The following is a 22,053-nucleotide window of genomic DNA, read 5'->3' on the forward strand; positions in this document are numbered from 1 at the left end:
TATATATATATATATATATATATATATATATATATAGAAAGAGAGAGAGAGAGAGATTTATCTCTATGAAGACAACAAAAATGGCTAAGACCACACCAAAGGGGGCATCATCTCCTTCCCTAGTTCCTAAACCCTATTTGCAACAACTCTGGCCAGGAGGAATCATGTCCTAACAGCTTCAGCTTACCCAGGAATTAGTCAATCAAATGTTCTCTGAAATGTTGACTCTTCTAGTTCTCCTAGGATAGTGACTCCTCACATGTCAGTGAGCACTGACTGATGCATTAGAACCTTGGCTTCTGAGGGTTCCAGAGGCATCCAGTGTGGTAAGGCCAACCTCAAGTTCAGACCCTGGGCCTCCCTACCTTTGGGGGCTCTGTGACTCTGACTCTGTTTCCTTGCCTGTGAGCTGAGCTTGTGGAAGTTCTTGTTCCACAAGGAGAGATGCAGCAGAGAGAGCTGTGTGCATGGACAGAGTGGAAGGACAGACTGCAGCCTGGAGTGGAGTTTTCAGATGGCCCCATGCACAGAGATGGTTAGCCACCTGAGATGGGGTTAGTTCTAGCAGCCTTACACCACCAACAGACATTTTGCTGGAAATACTGGGTTAGATTCTAGCTCAGTGATCCCAGTAATTCTCTCGGGATTTAACCCTTCTGTAATTCTAGTCCTTTGCCTCCTGTAAGAATAAAATTTGTCCCTAGAACATTTTTTCTATATGTTTCTGCATATCTATTTTTAAAAAAGGTTAAATTGTTCCGGTTCCTTAAAGAGCAATATTCTCTAAATTTAAACACTGTGTTTATATAATTCCATAATACCAAAAATGTGAATTTTGTATGAAAACATGTTTGTCTAGAAGAAAGTGTTGTCTCCCAAGAAGAGGTTACTCCAGACAGTATTCTCTGTAGTTTTAAGTGGCAGGTCAGGTTTGGGTTAAGTTTGCTTGTTTTGTTGTGGGATTTTTAGGGTTTTTTTTTTTTTATTCTCAGACAAGCCTGAATATTAAGGTTAGAACCTGAAATTCAATCTGAAAATATATTCATGAGGCATCTAAAAGAACTTGAGGATTAATGTCAACACATGGGGGCTCAGGATAAACAGGTTACTCTGTTGATCCAGGGTTAGGTTGCCACACTACACTTCAATGCCTGAGTCGTTTAGCATGTGCTCCACAGTGCAGAGCCTGGAATGTTTTGAAGTCAAGCTGCCAATGACAGGTCATTAGGAGTGCTCATATGGCCCATCAGGAAATTGAGAATTTAGCATAATGTGTTTTTCCAGCTCAAACATGTCATGAGTAAGGAGGACATCTTTTTTGCTGTGTTAATGACAGGATATGAATCACCCTCTGCTTTAGATGGCTATCCTGGGGAGCTCTTTTTTCCAATTTGGGGGAGTTGCCCCACTGCAGGCATTCTTTCTCGCCTCAGCGAGGCACTGAACTGCTTTCCACTGCTTAGAATGTCATAATGGACCCCAGGCACCTAGGAACGGTCAAGGAAGGAGTATCCATCCACTCATGTAAGGAATTCATGTCCACTAGGCTGCGATTCTTAAGCTTTAAGCTTCCTAGAACAGGAAATTATCAGAAACCTTATGTGAGCATTTTCCCACTTCCTGTCCCTCCCACTGTCCACAGAGAAAGCACAGGTTTAGGCATCCTTGTATTGATCATGAAGCACAGTTTTAAAAAAAAAAAAAAAAAAAAAAAAAAGCAAGCACTTGCCTGCTCGTAGTCCAGCAAGTCATCATTAGTGAATTATATTGAACTTGTGTCTACATATTCTGTTCTGGAGCTCCCTCCCACACAACCCCCAAATAACCTAGAATGCCCAGGCAAGTCTACATGTTGATGAAGAAAAATAAATGAAGAATAATGAAAAGCAGAGATTGGATATTAGTTGCTGTCTGAACATGTCAAGTGCTTCCCGAAGGGCTCCAGGGAATAGCCCCAGTTCAAGACATCAAGCCTAAGGCTGAGCCAGGCTTCCAAGCAAGTAACCTGTTCGGTCCCATTGCAATCTCCATCTCAGCAGAGGCCTTTGAGAAAAGCTGCTGGTGTTAAGCAGAGACCAAATCAATGGCAAAAAAAAAAAAAAAACAAAGGGAATAAGAAAGAGCGTGGGCACCCATACTGTATTTTGTGCCATGATGGGAGAGTTCTTCAACTGCCTGCCTGGGACAAGGCTTCATCCATCCTTCAAAGGATGCCTGGCCCTGAGCCAAGACCAAGAGCTCAGCAGCCTTGGGATCCTTGGTGTGTAGTCCCAAAATCCTGGGAGTCCTGCCACAGGCAGACAAATACTGAGCTAGTTAATACAAAAACACGGAGCACATGGGAAAGCAAAAGGGAGAGAGGTCATTTTAAGGGAAAAGATACAAAGCAAGGAAAACAAGAAATGCCTACAGTGAAACCTGTGCTATGTTTGAAATGATGTGATCATGTCTTCTCTTTGGAGCATAACTAAAACCCCGGTCGATCCTGAGTTTGAAATTGTGCTTAATTGTATTCCTTGCCTTCTGTACAACTCAGCCTCAACACATGCACACAAATGGGCATGCACAGGCACTGATACACACATACATACACAAGTCCTGGGTTTTCTCAGTCTGAGAAGTTGACTTGCTTAGACCTCTTAGCACCTGGATTTGAAGTCCGTCAGAATGATGAATGCTCCCCAACCTTGCCTTCCCCCCGCCACCACCCCTTAACCCTGCTGCACAGGCTCATAGTCCATACACTTCCTTTCTCAGAGTCCAAGGCAGCAAGTCTTGTCTGCAGCACAAGGCCCTGTGATTTATCAGGGTAGTTAGGGTAAAATGTGTGTCATTGTAAGGACACAGGAGGAAAAGCTCTGAAGTGCACAATGGGGGAAGCGTGTCAGCACTGAGTTCATGACTCAGATTTCTTGCTCCCTCTCTTCGTGAGGAGTAGCCATTTGCGAACTTAAATGAGCATGAGATGAAAAGCCTTGCTTCCCAGTATCAGTAGAAGGATGTGTCCATCAGAGCTGAGTCACAGCTACATTCTACCAGAAGCACGAAAGTCAAGCATATTCCTATCTGCTCTCAATTGCTTTAAAAGAAATGTAACTGCATTTTTAAAAACAAATGATTAAGTGTGACTCTTAGACAAAAATGAGGCCCTCATTCCTGCTCTCCAATGCTATTAGTGGTCAAGAGCATTGGCACTGTGACAGATAGCCTGGGTTTCTGTCCCTGCTCCAGCACATATCACATGGTATGACCTTGGGTGAGTTACTCGAGTTTTCTATGCTTTAGTTCCCGAGCTTCTGAGTTTAGTGGGGGTGAAATTCTGGAGTTGTTGATTCATTTGAAATATGTGAATCTGTGCATGCTCACCAATGAAGGGCCAGGTCTAGCATTTGATGTAAACTTCAAATCAGTAGCTCTCATTCTACCTTAAGAAGGTAGAACAGGGATGGATGTTCTGGGGACAAGAAGGAAGTATGGAAGTGTTTTATTTGCAACAGAATTCCTATTTAACCTATTATTAGCTATATGGCAGATTGAAAGTTAAAGAAAATCATGACCACTAAGGTTTAATAATTCCACCAGAGGAATCAGGAGAGATGTCAGTGACGTAGTATGAAGTATGTAGACAAGTTCTCTAAGCAATTTGAAAGTTCTCCCTGGATAAACTGGGACGGACGCAACTCTGAAGGACCTTAGCTGCTATCCCAAAGAGGGGAAAAAACACACTGTGGACACCAGAGAATCTTGGACGAGCTCACTTAGTCAATGAACAGACGGAGCTGTGTCTACTTCCCAAGGCACTGTCAGTGGCAATGTGGAAGGTGGATTTGATGGGCGGAGCACGGAGAAGGAGAAAGCAAGACTCCTGAAATAAAATGTGTAAGCCAACGGAAGGGTGAACTATGACTCAGTCCATGGGGGCGTTAAGATGGTGGTGGCTGGGTAGAAGTAAAAGAACGGTCCAGATGTGGTGTTCACTTGGACATCATTGAGGAGATAAAATGATCCTACGACTCCATCTAGGATAAGTGGTTGCTCGCCAGATTCAAGAGATAAGGTCCTCGTTTGAAAGTGAACAGGAGAGGAGTTGAGGTGATGGTAATGTAAATAAAATACTCGTGCATGACACATACACGTCTCTTAAGTGTTTTAAAGAACATGAAATAGAAACAAGAATTCTCGTTTGGTTTTGGTCAGGATGAAGGCAGATACAAATGTGTTTGGACATACTGACTTTGAGAGCCTTTGAGTCGATCCACTAAAGGTGTCTGTAGGTCCTTGGGACCAAGTCTTGGAGTTTAAGATAAAGTCTAACACATGGCCCTAAACACCGTTAGCGTGCAGGCTGTCTTTGAAGGCTTGAGTAGGGAAAGCACATGCGAGAGGAAGCTTCAGGGTAAAATCCTAAAGGAAAGGCAGCTGACAGAGAAGTTTTAGGGGAAAAGGAATGTGGTCCCCCACAGCTAAGAGCTGCACTCAGAATCTCATCCTCGACTCTGACTCTTAACATTCTCCATCTCCACATTTGAAAAGGACACATTCCCCTATTGGATCTCATGGTAAGCATGTAAGCAAACTTTTGAAGACGGTGAGAGCTGATATTGGCATCCTCACAGATGCATGGCTGAAGCAGTACTCCCTCCCTCACTCCCTCTCCCCCCACCTCCTTCCTTATTGTTCCAACATATTTCAGCTCTGACAGATGACTTCTTATGCTTTATACAACCTCCAGTGTTGGGTGAGATGCCTTTCACCTCCACTGTTTCTCTAGGGATGCCACCCTGGCTTTGGCTCTGGGCCAGACCATGCTGGCTGCACGCAATGTTCCCAGCATGCCTCATGGCAAAGTATTAAGCTTCAGCTGGCCTGAAAACTTTTGTAACCTCTTCAAAGAATTTCCCTCGCTGCGGACTCTTGTGGTTCGCGTGTGGAGGATGACACAGGGCACGATTTTTACCTGTTTGGGAAATGGGTCATCACAGGAGTTGGATGGATTCGGATTTGGTCTCTACCCCTTGCTAACTGCAGGGCATCGGATACTTAGGCTTTTTGTTGCATATTTACTTATATTTTTAAAAAGAGAGAGAGATAGTTGACCCATGAATTGGATGCTATGGAACAAAAAAAATATTACTCCCTTTTTTTTTTCCTTCTTAGCAAGAGAGAGGGCTTTTTTTCCTGCTATCACACAAACACACACACACACACCACAAACACCACCACCACCACCACCACTGGGAGCAGCAATGAACCTCAGGGCAGCCAGTTTTACTTTTATCCACAAGAGGACATTTAAGTAGCCTAAGAGTAAGTCTGTGAGCACTTTTAATGACTTATTCAGAGACGGGCTACAGCGATTTCATGAAATCCTCTAACTTCTATGACACAGCTGCAGACAAGGTACAGAGGAGTCCTGTACCTCCCTAAACACTGCTCTGCATTGCTCTGATTCTGGAGCTGCCATGGAAGTCTTGCTTCTGACCTTAGAATGACCTGTTCCTAGGGATAGACAACAGAGACTCAGGACTGTTCTTGGTAGACTGGGTAGCTGCACCAACCAGCTCTGTAGACTGTCTGGCTTTATACTTTTCTAGCCTGAGAGAGAATAAACCTTCTTATCATGCAAGCCAGCTCCCCCTGGAGAATGCCTTAACTGACAAAGTGGTGGTAGCCCCTTTGTAGGATTATAATGAAAATTGAGGTTCTATGAAGAACTTAGAATAAGGGACTACTCAAGTAGCCAATGCTGATTACATTGTACAGTCATTGCCTCTTCAGCTCATCCCTGATGTTCATTTGCAGATAGATAAAACTGGCACACACTCCCTTGTGCAGTCCTTCTGGGGAAACTCCTGCAAACACTTCACATGACTTTACTACTCCGAGCTGATGAACTACTGACTCCATAGTTTTGAGTTGTCACCAGACACTGCCCTGAACCCTTTCCCCAGGTTCTCTCTGAATACATTAATTCCTGAGTAAAGGACAGCCACTTTTACTATCCCATTTCATAGATGGCAAAGCTAAAAGAGTAAATCTGACCTGGCCTACGAGCCTTCAAAGATTATACCTCCAAGTCCAGTGTTACTCTACTGTGCTATTGAATGTGAGAATGATACAACTCACAGGCACCAGGAAAGATCAGGAAGAAGCCAGAGGTGTCTCCAGCAGCTCCTCCAGGGATCAAATATGTGAACATTGATCTTTTTACCTGCAGAGTATCAGATGGAGCCACACGAGCACAGAGAAGGAAGGCTGTGTAGACTCTACTGAAGAGTCAAAGATCATCCCGAGAGAGTGGGCAGGAAGTCAAGTGTTACAGTAGTAAGGCTGAGCTGGACCAACTGAATGAATGATGTGTTCAGTGGAAAGGGGCAAAGGTGAGAACACTGAAGACCATGCATAGGTTCCCTCCATTAGGCATAACCCTATGTATGCCACATTGCCTATTAAAGGTAGGCGCATAGTCATTTCCAGTGTGTGCACTTTTTTTTGTTGTTGTGTGTGTAAGGTGGGGGTTGTCGGTGTGTAAGCAAGAGCACAATGGACACACAATCATAAAAACCTGAACAAACAAAAACACTCACAAAGAAATATGCAATGCCTTAGCAGAAATTTCAATAGATGGTAAAATTACACACTTATGTATTTATATATTTATTTATATTTATTTTAATATAGATTAGCCTTTGTTAGATTTTTCTAGTTGTATTTCCAAAATGATTTTATGTCCATCAATTCTATAATTAGAAAAATAATTGTAGAAATGCTGATGTGTGTATACAGAAAGAAGAGAGAGAGGGAGAGAGAGGGGAAAGAGAGACAGAGAGAGAGTTTCCAGCTCCAACTTGCCAAACTTCTGCTAGGTCAGTACTGCTTCATGCTAATCCTCTGCTCTCTTCTTTACTCTTTAAGGCACGGGCCACCTTTTCTCTAGTTCTCCGCTTCTCTCCCCTAAAGCACTGACTCCCACTCTGAGGGGAAGCAGGCAGACTTGAGAGTCTCTTGACCAGTCCGTTGTCCTGTTCCTGTGCTCACAGAGACAGGATCTACAGACAAGAAGCAGCTACTCGTATCCTGTGAGGGAAGAGTTTACTGCAGGCAATGTCTCTGGAGTGACTCCATCATCAGTTTGTGGCAGATAAATAAACCACTCCAACAGGTAGCTTGGGGGAAGGAAAGAGTGTCTAAAATTTAATAGAAATACCACTGTTAATAGTGGAAAAATCAGTTAATTCAACACGTATCCTTTACTTTAGAGGAAGAGGAGGGAAAGGAAAGGGAGGGGGAAGGAGGGAAGGACAGAGGGAAAGGGGACAGCACAAGTCTTCCCTTCTCTACAGTTAGTGGTAGAAGTTTAAAAGAAACCATCTTAAGAAGTAGCTCGAGCATCCCCTTAAGAAGCCTTCTTTATGGAAAGACGGAAAGGCATCAGAGCATCATCACGGGGCTAGCAGGAGACAGAGCATCAACAAACAGGATACAAACAATACGGATGCCTGAAATGCAGAGCCCTTCCACTGAGTTTCTATGATGGGTAGAGGTGGAAATTGACCTCCAATTTCCCTATACCCTTACTAAAACACACCAAAACTTCAAGCATGGATGTGCACACGCAGAAAGGCCTTTGGAGAAGGAAAAATACTTCTATGGAAATTGAAATGGCTGAGCTTTTTTGTCAAGTTGACACAAGGTGGGAATCCCAAGGATGAGGGCATTCTTAGACAGGATTTATCTGCTGAGTTGGCAGAGATGGGATCTGGGTACGCAAAGCTGAGACCATTCTTACAGGGATTTATCTAGCAGAAGCTGAAGAGCTAGTCCAGAAGTGACATCCACATAACACAGTAATGCAGTAATGATTTATACCGAGACCCCAGATTTCCTCTCTGGTTTCTATCTACGTGACCTGGGGAAAGCTATTTATCTTTTGGTTCCATGGTTTCTTCATCCATAAAGCACTGAGCTAGTACTTAGACCTACTCCATAGGACCACAGAAGTCATAAATGTGCTAATGAAGCGAAGGCCTGTAGCAAAGGATCCAGAACCTAAGTATCCAAACACCGGAGCCTTTTACGTGCTGCAAGCTGTTAAAATGTATACTGATGCGGAGGGTGCGATGGAAGAGCTGGCCACCAGCAAACCTGCTCGGCCTCTTGACTGTCAGGTGCACTGTCTGCAGATGGGAAACATCTGGTGCACTTCATATAAGCCACTGGGGTTTCAGCAAATAAAATAAATATGGGCCTGAAGGAAATTTAGGAGAAATATGCATTCAGGAGGTCGCATTACTTCATGACTGTGCACCCGGAATATTGAAAGGGAAAGCGAACCGTTCACGCCGCTGTCTGAGTCTCTCCTGATTCGTTGCAGTCTGGAATTTATACAATGCCGTTTTTGCAAGGATTAAAGTTTCTCATTCTGAGCCCAGCACACATGTTGCAGCCTTGCTTTCTACTGCCACCCCCCACCCCTGGATTTGTATAGGAGAGCCTGAAATAAGATTCAACAAACATATAACAAACCCATATCTCAATTTGAGCCGTAGGAAGAATGAAAGCCAGCCTCGGCCCATCCACCCTCCTGCTTCCAGCTGGCCCATAAACGTCAGCTGCTCTCCCTCAACAGAGACAGAGGGCCTGTCTTCTGTCTCTATGGGGAGCCCAGTGAGATGAGGAACGGACCCAGAGAACAGAGCCAATTGTTTAAAAAACTGCAAGCTGGATGTACTTGGAGTTCTCAAAAGAAGTCATTGCTGAACACCAGATTTTTAGCTATCAAAGGGCCACTGTGAAGAAGCTGAACTTCATCCCACAAGAGGGCTTCGATAGCACGTGATGCGAGGAGAAACGCTTCCTACCCTTTTTTTCCTTCACCTATTCTGGAGAAAATAGCAAGAGAGGGCAAAAGAAGATTGGGAAATGGAAGGCAAAGGTTAACCGCCTCGGCTTTGCAGAACACTGCAATGCACGCGTGATGCACAAAATTGTCGCGTCCCCCATGCTCAGCTTGAGTGCAGACCATTATGGATAAGAAGGGGATATTGGATTCGTGAGTTTGTAGCCACAAAGTCATTTCTTAGTAAAAGGAAAATTTACTATTGTTCTGATGCAAACGAACCTCAGATGAAGGAAGAAGAAGAGAGGACAGGGGCAGGGGGAGAAGGAAAAGAGTGGGAGGGGGGAGATTTCATGGCTGACAGAATTTCAAATAGCTGAACTGGATTTTTATTCTTTGAGGGGAAAAAATGAATGTCTAAGGGAGAACATAAGAAGGGTTTTCTATTACGTCACCCAACCCAGACTGCACCATTTTTTTTTTCAATGCAGATAGAAGCTAACCTTTACCGGCAGCGCCGTGCCAATTCCTCTGCTGGCTTGCTTCATCCTGCACCTCAGAACTGGGCTGTCTGAGTGCCACTTCAGAGAAACAATGTCCCACAATTGCAGAAAAGCCACACTGCCTGTGATGTCTAATGAATCGGGTTGGAGAATATAGGCAAAGCACCCCAACATACACACACTTCCTCTACTGAGAAGACTCCTGTCTGTCTCTAACCACCCCTGAGGCATGGCGCCACAATGAGAAGGTCACTCACGGGGCAGAAGAGATAGTTCTCAGAATAGTCAGTAATTCCCTTACTGGATCTAGCAAAATCCTTGGAACAAGTTCCCTAAATGAACAAAAAATCATGCTGGAAGTGATTTCTGAAACAGAGAATTTTGTGTATGATGTACAGAGGATTATTTGATTGTGTTTTGCTATTAAAATGCTTGTGGGCAGAATGGTCCCATGAGCCACTTCTGTGGGTGTCCCCAGCAAGTTCAGCCAGTGGGAAATCTGCACCAGAAACTCTCTTTGCCAAAAAGACTCCAAACCTCTAGCTTAGTGCCTTTTGACCCTGAGGAAGGGAATATATCCTCCAGCTGACTGCCGAACAGGGATTCGTCTGACTAAAGTTCACTCTCCAAATGCTAGTTGCTTAAAGGAAGGTCTCTAGAATGGGCACAGAGGCTAAAGTCATGGTGGAGGCCAAAAATATCTCCCTGTCCGAGATTGCTCAGTAGGTAAAAGTGTTTGCCATTCAAACCAGATGACCTGAATTCAGTCCCTTGGATCACATAGTGAAGAAAGAGAACCAACTCTCAAAAGTTATCCTCTGACCTCCACATGTCTGCACTGGCATGTGCACCCTTGCGTGCACACACCCATGTGTGCACACACACACAGAGGCACACTCACACACAATATTTTTTTTTTTAAGTTTAAAGGCTCTATGAGTGACAGGCTGGGAACAAAAGCCAGCGTGGCTGGCTGAGATCCTGCAGGGGTAGAGAGCCAGACACAGTCCAAATGGCAGACATCAATGAGGCTCAAGACTCATATTTCCTCTTTCCTGGTTGTTTAGCTCAAGAGAAGGCAGCTGAGAGCAGACAATGTGAGGTAGGGAAGTTGACCTACCTGTTGTGCGTCTCAGGTTACAAGGAAAACAGGTACAGAACTGCAGGCTCAGGCATAGGTACCCCTTCCCCCTCGGAAGACATCACAGCAACCCTCAAATCACACATAGTCAGCCTCATGTGTGAGAGGTGGATATATTTATCAATCTAATCCAGGAGCTCTTGATATCTAGGCAGCCATTGACCATCCCAAGGGAAGTGATAAAAGCAGCAGACCCCTGTTGGAAGGTGGGAAAAGTCTTTATCTCAAAGATATAGCAAAGTACTGTCTAAGTCAGTGGCTTGGCAAACTCCCCAAAATTCTCTGGAAAGCGGGTTACAGGCACTTAACCCTTTCCTCTCCTCCTCCTCTACCTCCACCTCTACCTCACTTGTACCTCACTGTAAAATGAGAAAGTAGAAAGTCAGACAGGTACAATAATACCTAGATCCACTTGATCACAATTGCTCTGGGCTCCACCCAACAGTTACTTAGCCTGGCTCAAAGGACTCTATCTATTCTCTCTCCCTCTCTCTCCCTCTCCCTCTCTCTCTCCCTCTCCCTCTCCCTCTCCCTCTCCCTCTCCCCCTCCCTCTGTGTGTGTGTGTGTGTTGTTCTCTCCTCTTTCCTCTCCTCTCCTCTCCTTCCCTCCCTTTCTCCCTATCCTCTCTCTCCCATCCCACATGTTCCAAGCCAGCTGGCCTCTTCCCTTCTCTCTTCTCTCTCCTCTCTTTTTCTGTTCTTCTCTGTCCCCTTTCTGTCTCTTCCTCTACTCCCTTCCTAGACTCCCTTCCCATGTCCCAAATAAACTACACTCCATACTATTCTATGGCTGATACCTGCAGTGGGTGGGGTGGATGCTTCAGCATAGGCCTGATAAGACACCCCCTCCCATCAGATCATATCACATTCTATAAAACATATCTCCACTGCCCCCACCCCATTGCTAAAGCCTCCTTTTTCTGTGGATGTGCATATCATCGGAGGAACTTTTCACTCTTCTTGCTGAATATCTTGTGTCCAACATACAGAGAATTGAACATTGTCTGCTGCTACTCAAGCCTATAGGAGCCAGAGATCAAAATGTTGAGAAATCTGGACAAGTAAACAAAAACGCTTTTATGTTTGCATGCAGGTTCTGATGGCAGTTGCCTGGACACTCAATGTGGTCCTCCCATTGATCTTTGTTAGTCTGTTCTAGATATGACCATGACCCTGTGGAGATGTCAACCATCAACCAGCCACATGGACAACACACTCCTCTACCACTGACTGGGCCTCTTTCTGAAGTGGTTTCATCTTATTCTCATTAGTGTTCCGCGGAGAACTCTGTCCTCTTCCCCCATCTCTGTTCAGAACATAGATTGCCGTTCTTTCCAAATCAGCAGCAAAGCCTTCCAAGTTGTCATGGGGCCAAGCCCCATCACTGGTCACACACCACTCTGCCACTAACTAATGTGTCCTCTTGAAATCCAGGCCCAACGGGTCAGTAATTATGTTGCAAAGGGCCCTAGAAGCATTTGGGTGTGCTCCTGTAGGATTCAGAGCACGGACTGCGTGTTTATCAGTTGGCTAGGGGTGCTAACCAAATATTGCAATGTGCAGTGAATTTTTTGGATCCCTTCTCTTTTTTCACTTTGCAATAGGGAGTCCTTAGAGAGGCAAGGATTCTAGGAAAAAGTAGAACACCCATTACATAAGTCTTTTTTTAAACCCAAGTACATAGGATGCTAATCGTTCCAAGACTAATCATTATCTAGCGTGCTTTGGTCATTGCTCAGTGCCAGTAGCAACACAGAGCAAGAGGAGGATCCTTGGATTGCTATCTGTGTGTGTGCCAACAAGGGAAGGCCATGTCAGACAACTTCCAGCACAAAAAGTCACCATCCTGAGCTACGACCATAACTTTCAGGCCCATTCCCTCCGAATACCCTCACCCATAGTTCCTCAGAAATGGAAGGCTTATACACAGCATCTTCTGGGGTCCCTAAGGAGACGCATGTTAGGTTCCAGAGTCTGGGTTGGCTCTCAAGACCCAACTGAATCCAGAAAGCTAAAAGAAAAGTATTCTTCCTCGCCATGTCAGAACAGCTCCATGCCCAGAAGTCTCTGATGTCATATGAGTGTTCTTATACTTACACTTATGTTGTACCTGAACCATAGCCAGAAAAGCAGCAGAACTGGTATGGTAGGAACTCATCCAGAAATGGAGAGAACAACCTGTGTGCTTCCTCTGCATGCTTTTTTTGTTTCCCAGAACCACTTACCCTGCCCCGGGTGTGTGTGTGCATGTGAGATCAGCACATACTATACCAATGCACACATGCCCATCAAATGCATTGGCCAAAGCCAATCAGATGTCTTCCTCTACTTTTACCCACCTTATTTCCTGAGACAGGGCCTTTCCATAAATCAAAAGTTCACCAGTTTGGGCCAAGCTGGCTGGTCAGAGAACTCTCAGGATCTGTCTGTCTCCACCCCAGTGCTAAAGGGACAGGTATGCACAGTCATGCACAGCTTTTTTGTGTGCTTACTGGAGATTCAGACTCAGGTCCACCCTGTTTTCATAGAAAGCCATCTTATATACAAGCCACTTCCACAGGCTCCTGGCCTAGCTTCTCAAAGTCCCTTCCAATCTGCCTGTGACACCTCCAATGAGTGTTTTAAAAATCTGCTTTCAATCATGCAGTTGTCTGCCCTTGTTTACAACCAGGCCTCCCCCTTTCCCCTCCCCAACCTTGCCTGTGACTATCCTAGGATGGGGGTGACCATCTGCCTCTGTCCTTTCTCCTTCTAGAGACCTTTCCTTTTAATTTTAAGAGTTTGGTTTTTTTTTTTTACAATGGGAACAGGAAACGATTAAAACTGTTACATTCATATTCCCAGAAACATTTGTCATAATAACTGAAAGGCAGGAGCAACTCAGTGTCCATGAAATCGATGAATGAACAAATGATATGTAGCACCTAATCTAATGGGGTTCTGCTTACCAGTGCTCAGTTCTGACACATGCTACAGGGTGTTGGGAACCATGCTGTGCTCAAAGTTAAGTAAGCCAATCACAAAAGGACAACTAGTAGATGACTTCACTTCCTGAGATGCCCAGAAGGGTCAAAATCCAATCAACAAAGGATGGTTTCTTGGAAAGAGGAAATGAGAGGGGAGTTACTGGTTAGTAAGTACAGAGTCTAAGTTAAGAAGATAGAAAGATTCAGAGACAGATTGCTGGATGGTAACAATGGTAGCACAATAATGTATATGTACTTTACCTAACTGAACTGATTGATTTCATGTTAAGTATAGATTACCACAACTTCAAAACATTTAAAATTTAATTTTGAACCAAAAGGAGGAGGAGGAGAAGGAGGAGGAGGAGGAGGAGGAAGAGGAGGAGGAAGAGGAGGCGGAAGAGGAGGAGGAAGAGGAGGAGGAGGAGGAGCTCCTGACTGAAGCCCATGTGCTAAATGCAATAGAACTGAAACCCAAGGTTGATTCTGACTTTGCAGACTGACCCCTCACCTACTCTATTGTACCTAAAATGCTCCCAAATTTCTAGTGGTTTGCAGAGGCCTGTGAGGTAGTGGCGTGACTCTGAGACCCAGCACATCCCCAGAGGCCCCACAAGATGTGATCTTTTCCACTTGTTTCTGCTGGGATGATAAGCACTCACCGAATGACACGCCGAGAAAGATTACATAAAAGCAATTTTCCACAGTGCTATTTCTAGACCTTGTATGAGTCATGTGTCACCTTATGAAGCGATTGCATTGCTAATGAAGGCTCTCAATGCACAATACAGCAAGAATCCTGCAAAATCCTACTGGCAAGGGAAAGAAAGAAATTGGTGTTTCATTCTGGAGTCTTCATCCAGAAGGGTTAGAGATAAACCAGATGGAAGAACCAGCCACTTATGCCATGGCTACCTACCTCAGTGTGTGGAGCACACCCTCTGTCTCCCTGTCATACACAATGTTTCTAAGAGTTTATTGTGTCAGCTATAAGAAATACGGTGATATATTTCTTTTTTTCTTTTTCAGTGATGTATTTTCTAAGGTAAGTCCAGCTCATGTGGTGTTTACAATGTGATTCTTGTGTATGAACAAAGACATTTAGAAAGGCCATCTTTATGGTACCTACAAATGCACTGCCCTAGTGTTGTAAAGATTCTAAAAGATCATTTGGGCCCTAGTCCAAGTCTCCTCATTGATGGCAGTTCACAGGACAGCCAGCTACCCAAGGACTTATGCAAATTAGCATATGCTGACCTTTCTACAGGCCTCCCACATAGAGCTAAGTAAGCATGCAAGGAGATGACTCTGAAAAAATGATAAATTGTTACCCAAACAATAAGAACTCCAAATAGCCCCCTGTTTAAAAAGGAATGAAGAAACAGAAACACTCAGAGAATCAACCATTTGCCTGGGGTATCCCAGAGTGGCCCAGGGTAGCTCAGTATAGCCCAGGGCTGGCTTCTGCTCATGTCCTGAAGATGTTGTCTCACCTACTCCTTTCTCACTCTTCACTCTGATCATTATTGTCATGGAGAGAACATCCCTCCTGGAATCATGTTTGCCACCTATGTAAGCTATCCCTCATGCGTTATCTTTACATGCAGTTCCTTGATTCTCAGAACAAGAGGCAACAGTAGACATTCAGTCAGGTCACTGAATGTGCCCAAGACGACATGCCTAATTAGTGACACAGCAAGTGGCAAATCTTTTTCTCTCTCATCATCCAGTGGCATGTAGTAATGAGACAGCATTTAATATTAATAAATAAATGGGTTTTATTTTCTATATAACCAACCACTGTGGTTTTGGCTTAAAAGGTGACCCAGGGGATATAAGTACAAACCATTCCTGGGATTAATGAGATCAGCATACAGGAGCAACAGGATCCAGGACTCTGAAGGAACATTTCTCTTCTTAGTCCATACTATCCCTCTGATCACCTATATGTCTTATATAGGCACACTTTGTGTAATTTGATATGACAGTCCTGACTGACTAGGTCTTAGCCATACATCGGAAATATGTGTCTGTGTGTATGTATATGCATGTGTGTTTGCACATGAGGATTGGGAAGAAGAAATGGCGGCAGAGGCAAAAACATAAAGTTAGAAACAAGACATCACAAAGATCAAATGCAGTTGTCTTTGAAGTTCCTATGTTTCCAAGTTGTTCTGTGTTGAGGAGCATTGTGTCACAGAGGCAGGGAGAGATCCAGTAAGAAGAGCAAGTTCTCAGTAACTATTAGCAGCTCCAAAAACCCCACCTGCGCTCGTTCCCTCCCTCCCTCCCTCCCTCCCTTCCTCCCTCCCTCCCTCCAGGCTGCAGTCACCTGCACAATGCTGTGCTGCTCCACCCACCTGTGAGTAGTGGGTGCATAGAAAATCAGCTTACCATTGGATGAAACAGAAACAGGTGGCAGTCAATGGCAGAGGACACATGCAGGCTAGACTGTCCTTGGAGCCTTGGGCCTGGGCCCTTCTGAGCATCCTGACTGAGGATAAGGCTATGCTTATTTGCTTCCTAAAGTGTTGCCCATGACCAATAAAACTATTGAGCAGTCTCAGAGATCATGTGACAGTTTGGTGAAAACTCAGCATGAAAGCATTCAGTCTAATCACACCATAAGCTACACTCCAAGATCCTTTCCAACCTTCCATGCCTCAAACAGAGGAGAACTGTTGCTTTTTTGTCTTCACTCACCAAAACTCATTTGCAGCCTGGATGCTGGATCAGTCACAGTCTCTGCCAAAGGTTGACAGCATCTTATACAGCCTTAGCAAGGGCAGGCTTGGTACAGGCAGAGACAGGACCGGATCACCAATGACCTCACTTTTTCTTATTCCTGCCTAATCATCATCTTTTTGAGGTCATGAGGCCTGAAATCCTCAGAGTCGAAGTAACAAAAGTAAAGTTGTTCAACCCTAGCCAAAATCAGATAGGTAGATGGGTAGATAGATATATAGATAGATGGTAGATCAATAGATAGATAGATGGTAGATAGATAGATAGATAGATAGATAGATAGATAGACAGACAGATAGATCGAAAGCTGCCGTTCAAAGTCCCAGAAGGATCTAATTCAAAGAACTTATTGTATTTTCAATTGTAGAACCATGCCTGACACACAGATGTTCCAAAGGACTTTTTTCTTTGAAAGGTTCACAGAAGCATAATGTCACTGATAACACCAAAAGATGGCAGGGGAAGGAAAGACTCAGCTCAAAGCAGGCCCAGAGCAGAGACATGAGTCAGACGAGCAAAGCTTTTATCTGGCTGCTCAGCCCAATGCACAACGTCCTTTGGTGCATTGACATTCAGTGACTTGTCACATCCTCTGGTTTCTCCCTCACTGAACCTCAAAACCAATGAGAATCCCAGAACAGAAGGCTTATGGGGAACCAAATGTCCCGAAACTAGACTCCATATGAGAAAGGAAGTGAGGCTGTGTCTTCGAGGAGGTGGTCGTCCTTGCTCTGGTTCTATCCTCAGCTTTAGGGAAGCAAGAATAGGAAAACTAAGATGGCGGGGAAAGCTCAATGCATCAAACGGACAACACTGCTGTCTTCTGTGTTCCTTTACCAAGACAAATCAGAGATGGTCTGACTGCTGGTGCAACCTTGCTCTCTGCAAAAGTGTGGCTGCTATCCAAAGCCTGACCCCCACAGCTGCGAGGAAGCCTGAATGCACTTTTCTTTCAAATTCTTGGCACACTCAGGTACTCTGCAGCTAGGACCAGCACACCATAGCTAAATGGTTTTAGCATTTTATTTTAGTCTGGCCTATAAGCTAAGAAAGGGATATATATATATATATATATATTTAAATAACAAGCATAGTGAAAAAAGAATATTTTATCACACTTAGAAATTAAATGAAACTCAAGTAATTCTGAGTCCATACATAAAATTAGATTGGCGCATAGTCCCATGAACATATCTGTGGTTGACTGTGTGCTACATTGGAAGAACTGACTCTAGAGAGATCTCAGAAAGTCTAAGATCTTTACAGAAAAGTTGTTCCAGGAGCTCAAGATAAAAGAGTTAAGAACAGGGTATTCCAGGCCTGGTGGCACAGGCCTATCATTCCAAGTACTAAAAGTACTGGCAGGCAGGGTAGGACAATCTCAAGTTCAAAGCTAGCTTGATGAACTAAGTAAGGTCCTGTCTCAAAATTTAAAAATAAAATAAAGAGGACCAGGAATCGTCCTTGGGAATACAGTGCTTGCCTAGCATGAGCTGACCTGGAGTTGAATCCCCAGGACAGCATAAAGAAAGAAAGAAAAGTACAAGGAGCATTCTTAATGCCTTTTCCCAGGAGAGATTTTGCTCCAGGAAAGATTCCGTTGAGAAAGCAAAGCACCCTGTAGCCCTGTTACCCTTGGATGCCCAGACCCGAGATAAGTAGTGTTGTCATGCAGTTCTGACCCTTTATAATTTCCAAGGTCACACAACCATTAACTCAGTGATCTGTACACTTGCAGTCACTGCGCTCCCGTTGCTTGGGCCACCCTATTATCTCATGGTAAATAACAGACTGTCATCACAGAAATGTGTAATTACATCAGCTTACATGGTAAGGAGGGGAGGGGGAAGGGAGAAAAATGGGCTGCTCCCGTGGCTCTGGACTTAGTAATCTGTCAGACATTCTCCAAGCCTCCCAGAGCAGATCTCTAGGCTCGCCTTGTTGGCAAGATCTTCCCAAGATAAAAATTATCTGTATTAAAGGTTTGAATGCTGCCTGTTTGGGTAAGGCTCAGATCAAATGCCAAGCAAGTCTAGATGTTGAGAGGACTGGTATTTGTCTACGGGCAGGCCATGAGGGGTTTATCCCCTAGTGTTCAGGGCTTTGGGGAGTTTAGAGAATATTTTTGGAACAGGGAAGACAATGCAGGCTTGTTCGCCAACACCGAGTTCGATTCATCCCTTTGTTGACAGGCATCTGAAGGACCACATATCTATGGGCTAAGCAGTCAGCACAATTGGCATTGTTCTCAGCCCCTTTGTTGTGGCTGCCCCATGTGCATTGGTGGGGGAGGTTCCATATTCAATTCATTCTTTGCAGTGCCTGTAGTTGGATCTCTGGTTTCCTATCTCCATATTTAATGCTTCTGGACTTGTCAGCACAGATGGTGATGACTTCAGCAGGAAAAGAGCAAAGAGCACTGGATGCCACCACATCTTGGTTCCATACAAATCCTCTGCTTTTTTTTTTTACTTTGACACCTGGGCAGAGATGGTTCAAGCACTGTTCAATTGTGACTTTGCATACTCCTTGTGTTACCTACTCAGAAAACCATCTAGTAAGATATTGTCTCCTGTGTTGAAAAGTACCTGGGGGTAAGAGCACTGACTGCTCTGCCAGAGGTCCTGAGTTCGATTCCCAGAAACCACATGGTGACTCAAAACCATCTGTAATGGGATCCGATGCACTCTTCTAGTGTGTGTTTGAAGATAGCTGCAGTGTGCTCATATAAATAAATAAATAAATAAATAAATAAATAAATAACAAAAAACAAAACCTGGATTCCACCACTCTCACCTAGCTTCAGAGCAAAGTTGGGGGGATTGGAGATATGCATTTGTAGGTTAGGTCTTGGAACCTTCTGGACTTCAAAGCCAGCCCACCCATAGTTGTCCAGGATGCTAAAGGAAAAGCAAGGGCCCCACATGGCAAGAATAGACTCTGAAGTAAAAAAGGTGGACAGGGAGGAGGAGGAATCTAGCTCATTTCTGCCTCCTAGGTGATTTCCAGGACTCCTTACAGGAGAGATCAGAATTCATGTTGGGGTATCTAAGGAATCCATCTACGTTTGAGTTGGTGTAAGCTTGTGTTAAGTACAGACAATGGAGCCAACATTAGAAACTTCAAACTGTAACTTAGGAGGGTCCTGCTTTTTTTTCCATTTCCAATATATTTTAATTACGTATGTTATTCATTTACATTTCAAATGCTATCCCAAAAGTCCCCCATACCCTCCCCCCTCCCCTACCCACCCACTCCCACTTCTTGGCCCTGGCGTTCCCCTGTACTGAGTCATATAAAGTTTCTTCCCAATGATGGCCGACTAGGCCATCTTCTGCTACATATACAGCTAGAGACACGAGCTCGGGGGGTACTGGTTAGTTCATATTGTTGTTCCACCTATAGGGTTGCAAGACCCCTTTAGATCCTTGGGTACTTTCTCTAGCTCCTCCATTGGGGGCCCTGTGATCCATCCAATAGCTGACTGTGAGCATCCACTCCTGTGTTTGCTAGGCCCCGGCATAGCCTCACAAGAGACAGCTATATCAGGTCCTTTCAGCAAAATCTTGCTGGCGTATGCAATGATGTCAGTGTTTGGAAGCTGATTATGGGATGGATCCCTGGGCATGGCAGTCTCTAGATGATCCATCCTTTCGTCTCAGCTTCAAACTTTGTCTCTGTAACTCCTTCCAAAATTCAGGTGACAGCAGATGCTGGGGAAGATGTGGAGAAAGAGGAACACTCCTCCATTGTTGGTGGGATTGCAAGCTTGTACAACCACTCTGGAAATCAGTCTGGCGGTTCCTCAGAAAATTGGACATAGTACTACCGGAGGATCCCGCAATACCTCTCCTGAGCATATGCCCAGAAGATGTTCCAACTGCTAATAAAGACACATGCTCCACTATGTTCATAGCAGCCTTATTTATAATAGCCAGAAGCTGGAAAGAACCCAGATGTCCCTCAACAGAGGAATGGATACAGAAAATGTGGTACATTTACACAATGGAGTACTACTCAGCTATTAAAAATGATGAATTTATGAAATTCCTAGGCAAATGGATGGACCTGGAGGGGTATCATCCTGAGTGAGGTAACCCAATCACAAAAGAACTCACATGATATGTACTCACTGATAAGTGGATATTAGCCCAGAAACTTAGAATACCCAAGATAGAAGATACAACTTGCAAAACACATGAAACTCAAGAAGAATGAAGACCAAAGTGTGGACACTTTGCCCCTTCTTAGAATTGGGAACAAAACACCCATGGAAGGAGTTACAGAGGGTCCTGCTTTTAACATCAGAAAAAGACAAAGAGAGGTTCAGACAGAAGTAGACTTTTTAAAACATGAGCTCATTTACAATTTTACATAGGAGAAGATAGTAGCACACTAACTCTCCATCCCGGTCAGCAAACCTTGCTGATGAGCATCAGAGCAAGATGCACACAATCAGAGCACATCATCATCACAGTTGATGGAGTAACCATTCAGAACAGCACCTGGTCCTCTTTCAGTGGAAAGGACTTCAATGAGCTGACTTTGCTGTCTTAGCAATATCATAGAAATAACTTAAAATGGGATTTATTTCTTTTATGCAAGTACTTTTACCTGTAGAACCTGTATTGTCAGGGGGAAATTTTTCCTTCTTTCTGAACAAGTCTTGTCTTAGTTTGGGTTTTATTGCTGTGAAAAGACACCAAGACTGAGGGAACTTTTATAAAGGAAAACATTTCATTGGGGCTGCCTTACATACAGTTCCAGAGGGTTAGTCCATTATAATCACAATAGGACATATGGCAGTTTCTCCAGACATGGTGCTGGAGAAAGAGCTGAGAGTTCTACATCTTGATCCACAGGCAGCAGGAGATTGTGTACCACAGTAGGCATAGCTTGAGCATATATAACTTCAAAGCCCACCTCCACAGTGACACACTTCCTCCAATAAGGCCACATGTTCTAAATTAGTGCCACTCCCTATGGACTAACATTCAAACACATGAGACTATGGGAGCCATCCCTATTCAAGCTACCACAAGTCTGAAAGATAATATTAGTTTGAAAGCAAACTGGTTGCTAAGATGAAAGATTATCACTTGGGTAAATCATGTTTCTGGAAAAAGGAGAAAACAGAGAAACTGACAGGGGTGGGGCTGGGGGAAGAAGTTGGGGAAAGGTGAGGAAAGTGGGGAAAGAGAAGAAACACTTAAAATAAAGCACTCTTTGTGTTTAGTTAATTCAAGATAAGCCCTTGAGAGAGAGAGAGGGAGAGGGAGAGAGAGAAAATTGATCATGTAATATAAATAGGAAAACAAAGAGGATTTTTAGCAAGTAACATTTTATATAATTATATGTAAACTTCAGAAATAAGTGGAATCAATAATATAAAGAAGAAAACTCCATATTATTTTGATCTGAGACTCATTATTATCATTATTACCATGTTATCAGGTATTTATAAGAGAACTACAGAGCAATGTTCTCCTAATACCATTACCTCGACGCAAAAATCCTTAACGAGCTGAAGGAACTAGCATGACAGGAATTAGCATGACAGTGTATTAGCACCCTGTGACTCATATCCCACAATCACACAGAATCCTGCAAAAACCAGTCATTGTAATAATCTCCAAACCAACAGGCAAACACAGAAGAACTCCATCATCTCAACAGCTACAGAGATAGAACAGATAAAGTTCCACATCCATTTATCTTAAACTCTAGGTAAACTTGTAAAGAACTTTACAGTAGCAGCTATCTATAGAAATCTACAGCTGAGAGCATACTCAATATTGAAAGAATAAAACTTTCTTCCCAAAGCTGAGCACAGGGAAAGGGTATCCCTGTTACCTCCTG

The sequence above is a fragment of the Mus caroli genome, chromosome 13 (assembly GCF_900094665.2).
Source record: "Mus caroli chromosome 13, CAROLI_EIJ_v1.1, whole genome shotgun sequence".
Taxonomy (NCBI): domain Eukaryota; kingdom Metazoa; phylum Chordata; class Mammalia; order Rodentia; family Muridae; genus Mus; species Mus caroli.